The 13,214-nt window shown below is 43.4% G+C and overlaps 1 protein-coding gene across 8 annotated transcripts in view; it reads right to left on the bottom strand.

Moving 5' to 3' along the window:
- Positions 1–13,214, bottom strand: part of ZNF445 (zinc finger protein 445) — a 56,853-nt gene that overhangs the window by 35,356 nt on the left and 8,283 nt on the right. For 2 of the 8 annotated variants that reach the window (XM_074404014.1, XM_074404016.1), the window contains exons 1-2: positions 8,239–8,307; positions 6,536–6,606 (exon numbers count right to left, since the gene is read on the bottom strand). The gene's annotated coding sequence lies outside the window, so the exon portion shown is untranslated. Of the gene's footprint in view, positions 1–6,535; positions 8,119–8,238; positions 10,915–13,214 lie in introns of those variants that run through there. The other 6 variants (XM_074404012.1, XM_039477669.2, XM_074404013.1 and 3 more) reach the window with 3 other exon arrangements.

The raw sequence follows: 13,214 nt of genomic DNA, 5'->3' as shown, positions 1-13,214 counted from the left end.
GCTTTCTGTTGAAACTGCTCTCTGTAACTCTAATGTGACAGGCAAGCAGTCCAAACCAATGCCATTTTGGCCCCTGCACCATTTTAAGAAAAACTAAGACTTGTAATATGTAACTAAGGTCTGTAATTTCCCACCCTACCCAGACATGTGTAAACTAACACTTATATTGACTTCTGTGAACCACTTAAGTAACAATTGAAATGTCCAAAGTCCACTCGCCCTCGGAATGTCTGAAGCCCCTCGCCCCCACCCCCACCCAGGAGGTGGTTTACGGGCATAAAAGGTCTTGACACTCTCCTTTCGGGGCCACGGATTAGAGAGAAGCGAGTCCTCTGTGGCCGCCGGCAATAAAGGTCCTGCAATTTGGCCTAGTCTTTGTCTCAGTGGTGATTTCATGCTTGCTGGGTTGCAACAATATTTTTTTCTTTTATTTCTTAAAAAAAAAAAAAAGTACATTGAAAAGCAAGATATAGAAAGCACAGTTATACTGTCATTTACATTTTAAAGCAAATGAAAAGTAAAGCACAGTTTACATATGCACATAAATGCTCCTAAGCCTCTCTACCAAAGTGTTTTTAGCCATGATTTCCACTGGGAGGTGGGATGAGAGGGCTCTCATTTCTTATTTGTCTATGTTGCCTAAATTGTTACCCATTACATTTTAATCAGCAAAGTGATCAATAATTCTGTTTAAGAAGCAAAGCAATTGAGTATCAACTCCTAGAACTGAAAAGGGCAGGCGCACAGGGGAAGGGCCAGCACATTATTGAGGGGGAACTTGAGTACAGAGGCTTCAGCTCAAGCAACTACAAAAGGAAGGAGAAATCCAGGTGAACACATGTAAGAAACAAAACAACAGGCAAGTGGGGCAGAGAACAAGAAGAGCAAAATGCTACCAGAATACAACATGCAAAACAAAAGCAAAAGCAAAACGACAGTGACAGAAAGAAAACCTATCCAGAAAGAAAACAGAAACAAAGTAGGAGCCAGCAACAAGCGGAATAAAAAAAATAAAAGTTGAAGAAAAAGAAATACAAGCAGTGCTGCCATTAATGTTCCACAGACACAGGATCGGCTAACTCTGTCCGGATCACCTGCATCTAAGATTTCCATAATAGGTCTCTTGGTTCAGTCTAGAGAGCAATCTCATCAGCCATCTTCTTGTCCCTAAAACCTTCTTTATCTAGTTATAAAAGTACCCAGACATTACTGGTGGGAAAGATCCATCAGTAACAGCCATCAATCTACCCCAGGCTCCAAAATGCCCCAAAACAGCCACTGAGCTGACAAACTGAAGACTCCTGAGACAAAAGCTGGAGAGTCTACAAAAAGTGTGAGATGGACAACAGGTCTTAGAACTTGTTGCAAAGTGGCCCCATTATTCTGCACACGAAGTCACAGATAAAGGTCATATCTTCTGAAAATGTTGACCCCCTCCATCTCCCACCACTGTGAAGCAAATGTAAAAGGAGTTACACTTATGATATTAAAACAGCCACTACCTTCTACATTTGCTCTAAACCAATACCTACCCACTCTCCTCTGCTCTCAGTAAATATTGTTAATGTCGTCAAAACAAATGACAGTAAACTAAGATGTGAAGAAGACTCGCACTAGAAGGCATCCAATCACCTAGCAAAAACAAAGAGACTACAGCCCTACTCCAAGGGCCAAGAAGAGGCAAGAAAAGAGCTACATTAGTGATCGCACATGCTGAGGAAGCTGCTAAAGCTCTGGCAGAGAACTGATGCCTTGCTGTGAGAAAGGGGAGTGGAGCAAGTATTCAAAGGGGGGACGGAAATGAAAGAAGAGATAAAATAAATAACTGAAGGTCTATAAAAGACCCAAAGACACACAACAGCAAAAGAAGGCTAAAAAGCAGTAGGAGCTTCAGGACCAGGAGAAGCAGTCTCCAATCTCGGTGCATTCCAAAAGCACAAAAGGGAAGAAGAAACACCTGATCAGGAGGAAGCTGAAAAAACAAAACAAAACAAAACAAAAAAACAAACAAACAAAAAACAGAAAAAGAAGAGAGACATTCACAGCCAAACTTGCAGAACAGACAAAAGAGAAAGAACCAAAATGCTGCTAAAGGTGAAGATAAATCTGGCAATTAGTATAAAGAGAAAGAAACTGAGGCCAGAGAGAAATACTTTTTTTTTTTTTTCTTGAGACAGAGTTTCACTCTTGTCTTCCAGGCTGGAGTACAATGGTGTGATCTTGGCTCATTGCAACCTCTGCCTCCAGGGTTGAAGCAATTCTCCTGCTTCAGCCTCCGGAGTAGCTGAGACTACAGGGATGTGCCACCATACCCAGCTAATTTTTGTAATATTAGTAGAGACAGGGTTTCAACATGTTGGCCAGGCGGGTCTTGAACTTCTGACCTCAAGTGATCTGCCTGCCTGGGCCTCCCAAAGTGCAGGGATTACAGGCATGAGCCTCTATGCTTGGCCTGAGAAATACTTTCAAGAAATGTACCAAGTGAAAAATATAAATGGCACTGACCAATCTCAGGAAATTTATACCCACAGTAAAATTAGCACCAAAAATAAGTCTCCAAGCAAGACTGTTCTAAAGCAGCTGCTGTATAAATGTCCAAAAAGGTCAGTGACATTTTTTTTTCCACACTAGGCAGTTTCCAGATTTATTTGTGGGGGTGGAGGGAACAAGTGTTTTACTATATTGCCCAGGCTTGGTCTTGAACTCCTAGGCTCACACAATTCTTCTGCCTCAGCCACCTGAGTAGCTGGGATTACAGGTGCATGCCACCTTGCCTGTCAGTAAAGTATTTGTAAGGAGGTAATGAGAAAACTGACAAACCGAAAAGTCAGGGCAAACGCCTGCGAATATAGTGAGGATTCTAGTCCTTGAGTCAAAGAAAGGTTAGCCCAGCCTCTGCAATCATGAACATGAATAAAGCCAAGACATCATGGGCCTCTCAAACTCTGAATGAAAAAACCCAGAGCATAGTGAACATAGCTACCCAGCAGGTAGCTGAGCCTGCCAATGAAATTCAGGCATCTTAATGCCGTAGGCTTCCTCCCAAGTCCCAACTAGCTTTTGAGGATGGAAGAAATGCTTCATTTCTCTTCTTACCGAGATTGTATCACAATTACACTCAGGACTGAGAAGGAACCTGAGCTGAATCTTACACTTGGAACTCTCCTCCCAGAGCTTTATACCCTAACCCAGTTTCATTCCCACAAAGAAAATGGCTTTGAAAAGAACAAGGAAACTTTCAAGATCTTGACAACTTTCAAGATCTTGACATCTTTCAAGGAGATTTTCTTCCTTCTGTTACATTGTTTCTTCACCTCATAGCCAATGTAATTTGTTTTTCTTTTAATGTTCCCATTAGCTAGCCTCTTTTGTGTTTTCCTACCAGTGTAAGTGTATAGAAGATACATAAACTGATACTAAGCAAACAAGATAAGTTAAGATAATCACAACTTAAGTTAAGATAATCACAATTTAAGAAAAAATGCAGGCCAGGCACAGTGGCTCATTCCTGTAATCCCAGCACTTTGGGAAGCCCAGGCGATCAGATCACCTGAGGTCGGGAGTTTGAGATCAGCCTGACCAAGGCAGGGAAACACTGTCTCTACCAAAAATGCAAAATTAGCTGGGCATGACAGCGCATGCCTGTAATCCCAGCTACTTGGGAGGCTAAGGCAGGATAAGCACTTGAACCCAGGAGGTGGAGGTTGCAGTGAGCCGAGATTGGGCCTTTGCACTCCAGCCTGGGCAACAAGAGTGAAATTCCAGCTCAAAAAAAAAATAAAATAAATATATATATATACATACATATATATATATATACATATATATATATATATATATGCTTTCAGTATGTATTTAAAACCTTAAAATAATATTTATACTCATTTACCAATTAAGAAAGAAACTCATACCAGGAATGCCCAAAATTTCATTTCTAAATACTATTTTCCAATTAAAAAAACAAACCAAACACAGGGACACTTGAAGAAGTGACTGATGCCAGGCTGGGAAAGGGAAAATATCAGGGTTTTGGGTGCCAGAAAACTAGGGGAAAAAAAAAAAAAAGAGGCATGTCAAAGGGACACAGATCCCAATAGTCAAAGTTAGAATAATTACAGCAATAAAATAACAATAGTACTGCATTCTAGGGCAAAGAGTAAAAGAAGTATCCAAAGTACACAATAATGTAACTGAGTAAGTAACAGGGGAGAAGGGACAGCTCTTTTTCACAAAGTATTCCAATGAATACTCTGAATGAAGGAGAAGAGCATGTAAGTATCCAATGAATGCCTAGAAGGAATGAGGGAAAGAGAAAGTCAACACCAAGTAGCCATTCCTGCAGGCAAGATCCATCAATGCTACTTAGTAGACCAAAGTTCAAAGTGAAACAGTATCTCATATGCAAAGTAGCAAACTATCTTCCCCCAAATAATTACTGATTACAAAGGGAAAGACAGTAAAAATAAATAAAATTTTTAAAAATAAAGGCATGGCAAAGGGACACAGCTCCCAATAGTCAAGGCTAGAATAATTTCAGCAATAAAATAACAATAGCACTGCATTCTAGAGCAAAGAATAAAAAAGTACCCAAAGCATACAATAATACAACTGATTGACTTGACAGAAAACATGAGATGCCACCAAACTGAGAGACTTCACAAAAATACAAATATAAAACACTTCAAAAGTGTTTTGAAAGACTAAGTAACTGTCACAGATTGAAGCAGACCAAGTAAACATGATGACTAACTGTAATGAGGAATTCTAGATTGGATCCTAGAATGGAAAAAGAACATTAATTAAAAAAAAAAAAAAAGATAAACTTTTAAAAGTCTGCAGTTTAATTAATAGTACTATACCAATGTAGATTTATTTATTTTTTTTTTTTAGAGATGGGGTTTTTCCATATTAGGCTGGTCTCGCACTCCCAACCTCAGGTGATCCGCTCACCTTGGCCTCCCAAAGTGCTGAGAATTACTGGTGTGAGCCATCGCGCCCAGCCTGTAAACTTTTTAATTTTGATGAATGTACTACAATGCAAGATAGCAACTTTAGGCAAAATAGGTAAAAGGTGCAAGAGAACTCTAAAATGTTTATAATTCTTTGTAAGTCTACAATTATTCAAAATAAAATGTTTGTTGGCTGAGCTCCGCTCATGTCTGTAACCTTAGCACTTTGGGAGGCCGAGGCAGGTGGATCACCTAAGGTCAGGAGTTCTACACCAGCTTGGCCAACATAGTGAAACCCCATCTACTAAAAATACAAAAATTAGCAGCTCGTGGTGGTACGCACCTGTAATCCCAGCTACTCAAAAGGCTGAGGTGAGAGAACTCCTTGAACAGGGAGGTGGGGGTGAGGATAGAGGTTGCAGTGACCCAAGATACAAGATTGTGCCACTTCACTCCAGCCTCCATCTCAAAAAAAAGAGGGGGGCGGTTTGTCTTAAATTGAGAAGTTCCAGTCATTCAGTCATTTTTATCTGATGTATTTCCATTTTAGGTATACACACACACACACACACACACACACACACAAACACACACATATATATTTTTTGAGATGGAGTTTCATTCTTATTGCCCAGGCTGCAGTACAATGGTACAATCTCGACTCACTGCAAACTCTGCCTCTCAGGTTCAAGCGATTTCTCTTGCCTCAGCCTCCCAAGTACCTGGCATTACAGCTCAGATTACGGTGGCTCGTACCTGTAATCCCAGCAATTTGGGAGGCTGAAACGGGTGGATCACAAGGTCAGTACATCGAGGCCATCCTGGCCAACATGGTAAAACCCCATCTCTACTAAAATACAAAAAAATAGCTGGGGATGGTGGCACATGCCTGTAGTCCCAGCTACTCAGGAGGCTGAGGCAGAAGAATCACTTGAATCCAGAAGGTGGAGATTACAGTAAGCCAAGATTGTGACATGCAAATTGCCCCTGTAAACTGCAATACCTCAACCATACCTCAGCTTTCCATTGAAACTGCTCTCTGTAACCCTAAGGTGACAGGCAAGCAGTCCAAACCAACGCCACTTTGGCCCCTGCGCCATTTTAAGAAAAACTAAGACTTGCAATATGTAACTAAGGTCTGTAATTTCCCACCCTACCCAGACAATGTGTAAACTAACACTTATCTTGAATTCTGTGAACCACTTAAGTAACAATCGGAATGTCCAAAGTCCACTGGCCCTTGGAATGTTCAAAGCCCCTCACCCTAACCCCCGCCCAGGAGGTGGTTTACGGGCATAAAAGGTCTTGACACCCTCCTTTCGGGGCCACGGGTTGGAGAGACTTGAGTCCTCCGTAGCCACCAGCAATAAAGACCCTGCAATTTGGCCTAGTCTTTGCCTCAGTGGTGATTTCGCGCTCGCTCAGTTACAACAAGATCACAGCACTGTACTCCAGCCTGGTGACAGAGCAAGACTCTGTCTCCAAAAAGAAAGAAAGAAAGAAAAAAAAGACATTAACTGTCAATTTTATCTACCAATTTGCATTCCTTCTTTTGTCAGTTTGGCTTATATTGACAACCTACTTACTATATGTTCCATCACTCCCGTGAGGCACCTATGAGGAGACAGATACGTGGTATGCTAAACAGTGACAGGTGCTACATAGTAAAATAAAAGAAAAGAAAAAAAATTTAAGATTAGGAAGAAAAAAATAAACTCATAAATTCAATCTTACAGAACACCTACGATTCTCTGAAAGTCACAGGAATATACTTTTTCACATTGTTTCTAATACAAAATATAATACCTCTTTCACATTGTTTCTAATACAAAATATTGAAAATTGCAAAATACAGTGTTACCTTTTACTATAGCTTACTCTCTAGCGAGAGTAAATATCCAGCAATATCTAGCGGACTGGTTCTGGCCAGGAGAAGGGGTTAAGGGAGCTTCATGACTGTTTACCGCACTAATTCTTACTGGATACCCCACAGAAAACTTACGGTGGAATACTTGCCACTTTTCATGGTTTTGTCAGTTCCTTTTTAAGTGCATATTGAGGCTTATCTTCGAAACATGGCTCATCTTTTCAGCTTACAGTAAGACTTTTTTTTTTTTTAAACCAAAATGTATCTGCGTTTTATTAAGAAAACATAAAAGAGCAGCCTAATTCTTTGGTCCCTGAATCTGCACAGACGCACATATAAAACACATGGAGATTCTCTGAAACGCCTTAATCAAATCACTGCTCAAACCACTCCCTGGCACTTCCTTGCAAAATGGTGAGTTTTTAGTTTTGCACTGCCAAGCAGTTTGAAACAGAATAACATTCTTTCCTGGCCACCACTTTTAAATTCGGAAGGAGACAATTCTCTGATCTTTTAGGCCTGTGCCAGTCAGAGTGTGCTACAATCGCTGTAGGTTAGAGCCCTGCCTTTGTTTTAAAACTGCATTTTATACAGTTTATCTCATTGTGAAAGATAATCACCCTAACAAACAAGATTTTGCGGTTTATCTGCACAAATGTCACTTCACCATTTAGAGCTTCATGTAAATGTGTCCTACAGAAAATAAACTGCAAACATGATGTCATAATTACCCTTGCAAAAAAATGTTTTAGTGGTGTCATAATGCTATCTCTAATTTTAGCCAAAATAAGAACAAATGCATTCTACAAATTCAGGAGATTACAATTTTTAAAAAGCAGCAATATGAATGTACTTAATTTCACTGAATTATACACTTCCAAATGGTTAAATGGTAAATGTTTACATATTGTATGGTAAATGTTATGTGTATTTTTGCACTAGATTGTTTCCTCACAAGTTTTTTAAAAAGCAACAGCACGCTCTCAATTCATAATAAAATATATACATTTATGAATGTCAGTGTGCATAATTATGCACAGACATTTTAAATGTCAGGAGGCCTGGAGACAGATTTCAGGACTGCGGCTACTTTTACTTTTCTTCTACTTTCCCGTGTTATCTAATCGTCAATGATAAATACGCTTTATTTGCCTAATTGGGTGAGAAGAGAAAGCCCGGAGAAACACGGGCTCCAGATTCTCTAGCCCGGACGCCCGCGAGGCAGAGAGATTCCCGTTACGCCCTCAGCGTGGCGGGGGCGGGATCCACGGCCAGACCCCAGCCACCCGCGCAGCCTCCAGGCCGGGGCCCGCCCGCCGCCCGGGCAGGCCCGAGGGTGCCGCGGCCTTCGGGGAGCCCCGCGCCCGCAATGCCGCCACCCCCACCCCAACTCCGACCCCCGCGCCCCGCCAGGCCGCTCACCGACTCCCGCCGCCAAGCGACAATCGGTCCACCCGCCGCCACCGCAGCCGCCCGTTCCGCGCCTACCTCCCGGCGGCTGGAGTCGCGCACGCGCGTCGCCGCCCCGGGCCCTCCGCGGCCTCTCTAGGAAACTGGGAGGGCCAACGTCTCTGCTTCTCCCCGGCCCGGGTGCGGTGGGAGGCGAGGCTTGTTCAACATCCCTCACCTCCCTCCGCCGGACACTTCCCTTCCTCTGGGATGCCCAGCCGCGCCTGTTTTCTTACATCCCTCCTGTAGTGTCTGCGGGGCTGCCCTGAAGGCCTCTTTCCCTCCAAGGAAGAAAGGGATCCAAAGCTAGGGGTGAAAATAGGGCCAGCAATATCTAGCGGACTGGTTCTGGCCAGGAGAAGGGGTCAAGGGAGCTGCTTGTTCTTCCCCTGTGTCCCCTTCAAAGAGGGGAACCAAATCCTACGGGAAGTTAGGTGCCTGGACTCCTGCCTTTCCAAGACGACCTCATCCCCATCATCACCATGCCCAGGGATACTTGTTCATAGGCAGCCCAGAGGTGCACCATATTTTAGCTTCTCGCAGCCTTCACTTGTTTTCTCCTGTGGGTGAATTCTAACTAGGCTCGCCTGGTGAGTGAACAATGATGCCATTGCCAATAATACGTGGAATCTGGGAGAAGTTAAGTTGGGGTGGAGAGGCTGCTTGAAGAGGAGGTGAATCAACATGGAGAGATTGTAGGGCAAATGTCATCTATTGCCGGTGCCAGACAAGCTTGAGGATGCAGAGCCAATGCCGTAAGACCATCTGCTGCCAGTGGGGGACATGCTGCAAGCTGCTGGTAGTCCTCTGGTCTGTGCTTCCCAGGGGCAGCTGCAACATGTTGCCAATTGATCTTTCAGATGGGCATTGATGATGCCCATCTGTGACCTGAGGTTTTGCTTTACTCATCTGATCCACCCCTTTTTAATACTCTCATCATCAAAGACAGAAACAGAATAGAACCTGAAAACAAGGGAGATGGTGATGAGGTGATAAACAGATGGCACATTCAAACAAGGTAAGTGGGGAGAGTTCACAAGGGGCGATTTACATAACGTGGACAGGGTTAAGGAGATGCAACATGGGCTGGTGCATCCCATGGCTAGCCACATTTAGAAGCTATTCTCACCCCTAGGAGCAGGCCACCTGAGAGAAACTGTGGCTTTCAGTTGAGGGCTACATCCAAGCCATAGTTCAGCACAAAGGTACTGGGGGTAATAAATAAACTGAACCCAAGTCTCTTCTGATCTCCTGCCAGAGCTTCCCATTGGCCCAACCCAACTGGAAGCCAGAGGACAATCCAGGAAACTCAGTCTCCCGAGTGTCACAGCAGGGTTGAGGACTGAAACTGAATATGGAGGGGCAACTGGAAAATACCCAACATATGCAAAAAGGAAAATAGAAACTGTATGTCAATGACTAATGTGTCCATTCATTTCCACTTGATACAATGTTCTTGAGTGATTCAGAACATTCAGAACCACCCATAGTGGCGAGAAGTTTTTGAGTTTTGTCTGAGAACAAAATTTTCCCATCATAGAAGAGTTGGAGCAGGTTCTGTGTGTTTGAGATGTACTTACTGGATGTTTCCCAATGTGATAGGTGGTTAGCACTGATAGCACATTTAGTGTGATCAAACAGATCAACCAGATTGGCTTCAACAGCACTTGTAAAGTTTGGGGAGCAGCCACTGGGACTGCAGCTCTGAATTTAAGTCCTATACAGCTTCTTGAATCTCAAAGTTCTGCTAACACCTGATTTCTCTGAGTGCCATGGCACTCGAGCCTATAACCATGAGGTTTCTTCACTTTTCTGGTAGGAGGCATATTCTTGCTAGCTGTACTTCCTGAACACTGTACTCTTTCAAATTGGGGCCATTTACTTGGTAAAAGCCCTAGGTAAGATTCTCCAATTTTCATGTGCATATGAATACAAATCACTTGGGATCTGGCTGAACTGTAGATTCAAATTCAGGAGGTCTGGAGAGGGACCAACAAATATTTTTAACAAACTCCCAGGTGTACCCATGTTGCAGTTCCTGGACCACAATTGGAGCAGCAAAGAACAGTGCATTCAAATTAGTGCTTCTTACCTTTGCTGCAGATTAGAATCCTCCTTAGACCTTTTTAAAAGTCATATAAATTTAATCCAAATCTTCGTGGGTGAGACACTAACAAGCCTAGATTTTAAAATCCCCAGATGATTCCAACATTTGAGAAACTGGGAGTAGATAATTATTCCTTTACCTTGATTCCCTGCTACATGTAAAAAGCACATACTAAAGGATTTTATGTTCATTTGCTTCTTTGTTTTGGAATTTAAAGTGCATCAGGATTCTGCCTTTCAAATAGAAGAGGGAAATTTCCCCCTTAACTTTTTTCCCTCTTATTTTGAAATAGGGAAGAAAAAATTGGGGTGCTGGGATGGGGATCAGGAATGTGACTTGAGAAAAGAGACAAGATGTTAAAACTGAGAATCAGCTGTGGGCAAACAAATTGGCAGGTAGGATTTTCACCCCTTTTCTGGCCTCAAACTCAACTCCTTCTCTGTAGTTTGGGGGAGGGGGATTGGAATATTAGGATGAAAATAAAATACAGCAGTGTATCTGAGGATGGTGATTACTGTGATCCACTGGAATAGTGTTCTCTCCTAGAAGAAAAACATAAAACAAATATTTAAACAGTTAAATTATGTGTAATTATGGCCATTCAAAATATATTACATGTTAGGTCCCCCAAATATGGCAGCACTACTGCCAACCTATTAGGAACTCTGTAACTGACACATATGCCTTCAGATAGCTTCCTGGTGGTAGAAGGTCTGAAGCAATGGGAAACCCACAAGAAAAACAATGGGATCCTGCTTCAGCTAATTGATCAATCTTCTGAGTCAACAACGACGAACTCCGAGCTGTAACTTTCCACTTGCTACCCTAGCCTGTAAAACCTGCTCTGCCCCACACCTCCACGCTGACTCCCTTTTTGGACTCAGCCCACTTGCACCCGAGTGAATAAACAGCCTTGTTGCTCACACAAAGCCTGGTTAGGTTGTCTCTTCAATTGGATCCGTGCTTAGCATTTTGGTGCCGAAACCCAGGATAGGGAAACTCCACAGGGAGATCTGTCCCCTACCCCTGCTCTCCCTTCTTGAAGAGCCTTCCCGTAACTTCAGTACCTCAGACTGGCCTTAGAACCCCTTTCTTTATCTTCGGATTGGGTAAGCTGAAATACCCTAGCTTGGCTGTGATGAATACATTTTGAACAATCCTGCCAACTCCATTTTGCCCACCCTGAGCTACGTAGGGCATTCTGTGCCGAGAGCTTGTGGTCTGAGACACCTGGCATCTTTGTAACCAATTTTCTGAGAAACAGGGCTCACTGGTCCATACATCCTGCACCTGCAACTGTGTAACTGCCTACCCCACGTCCTGAGTAAAAAACAACTTTAAATAGAATTTTGTTGTTAGGCACCTACCCCCTTTCCCTAACCTGCTCCTTCTGCTTCTGTAATAATCTGCTTACCACTCCCTGACCGTAAACTGATATAATGTTGATTGCACTTTGTTCTGGGCCAAGAGGTTTGAGCTCCAGCTGACTCTTGGATGCCAGCCATTAAAAGCGGACTCTCAACAAACTCAAGAGCATGGTGTTTCTGTTTAAACTTGCTCTGGTATAACAAAGCAATCTCCATTGTTTTCAAACCTTTCCTTTCTGAAATAGAGACAGATGTTCTGAAATAACACTTTCTGAAATAGAGACAAATATTCTGAAAGGGGGTCCCTCCTATTCGTGTATCAAAAATCCAACATTAGTCATGGACTTTTCTCGGGAAGACAGTCTTCCCTTGGTGTCTGGTCAACAGCAGGGATGCCTGCCTTGGCCATTTGCCAGCTGTACAGCCCAGGACCCCAGCTGAAGATGCCCGCTGAGGATCCTAGTGGTTGCTCTCCTCCTTGGCTCTATCTTCTCTCAAACTCCTCTCCTTTATCCATCCCTCCCTCTTCTCTCCTGGCCTGTGTCCTCAAAAACCTGAAACCCCTTCAACTTTCATCTGATCTGAAGTCTAAATGTCTCATTTTTTTCTGTAATACAACCTGGCCCCAATATAAATTAGACAATGGTTCCCAGTGGCCCGATAATGGCATTTTCAAGTTTTCTATTTTGTGAGACTTAGACAATTTTTGTCATAAAATGGGCGAAAGGTCTGAGGTGCCATACGTCCAGGCATTTTTTACACTTCAGTCCCTGCTCCCTGCCTGAACTGTTCCCAGTGCGACTCATTCCAAATTCTCCCCCTCTCCCTTCCTTCCACTCCTTCACCCCCCGCCGCTGACACTGAATCCTCCTTGTTCATCAGTCCTTCTGATCTCTCTCCTCCCTGCGTGTCCGAACCAGGTCCTAATCCTCCCCCAGAGCCTAACTCTTCTGTCCACAACCCGCCTCCTTATGCCCCTCCTATCGCCACCTTACCTCATATCTGATCTGGCTTACAATTTAGTCCATGGCTAATTCCCCCACCCATGTCCAACAATTTCCCCCTCAAGAAGTGGCTGCAGCCGAGGGAACAGTCTGGGTGCACATCCCTTTGTGTCTGACCTTGCCCAAATCAGTCAGCGCCTAAGCTCTTTCCCATCAGACCCCACCAAATATATACAAGAGTTTCAATACTTATCCCAGTCTTATAATCTCACCTGGGGTGGCTTAAATGTCGTCCTCACTTCTACTCTCACTCCTGAAAAATGGGAGCAGGTTTGGACCCTGGCTCAGTCTTAATGCTGAAGATTGCCAGCGTTTTGAGCCTGACTTTCAGGAAGGTGCCAGAGCAGTCCCCTGTGAAGACCCTCAATGGGACTACGAGGCAGGGTCCCCTGGTATAGACAGGCGAGACTACATGATTTCTTGTCTTGTTGAGGAGCTTCAGCAGGCTGCATATAAAGCCATCAACTATGA

This window comes from Saimiri boliviensis, chromosome 8 (genome assembly GCF_048565385.1).
Source record: "Saimiri boliviensis isolate mSaiBol1 chromosome 8, mSaiBol1.pri, whole genome shotgun sequence".
NCBI lineage: Eukaryota > Metazoa > Chordata > Mammalia > Primates > Cebidae > Saimiri > Saimiri boliviensis.
This window is presented reverse-complemented; position numbering and strand designations above follow the sequence as displayed.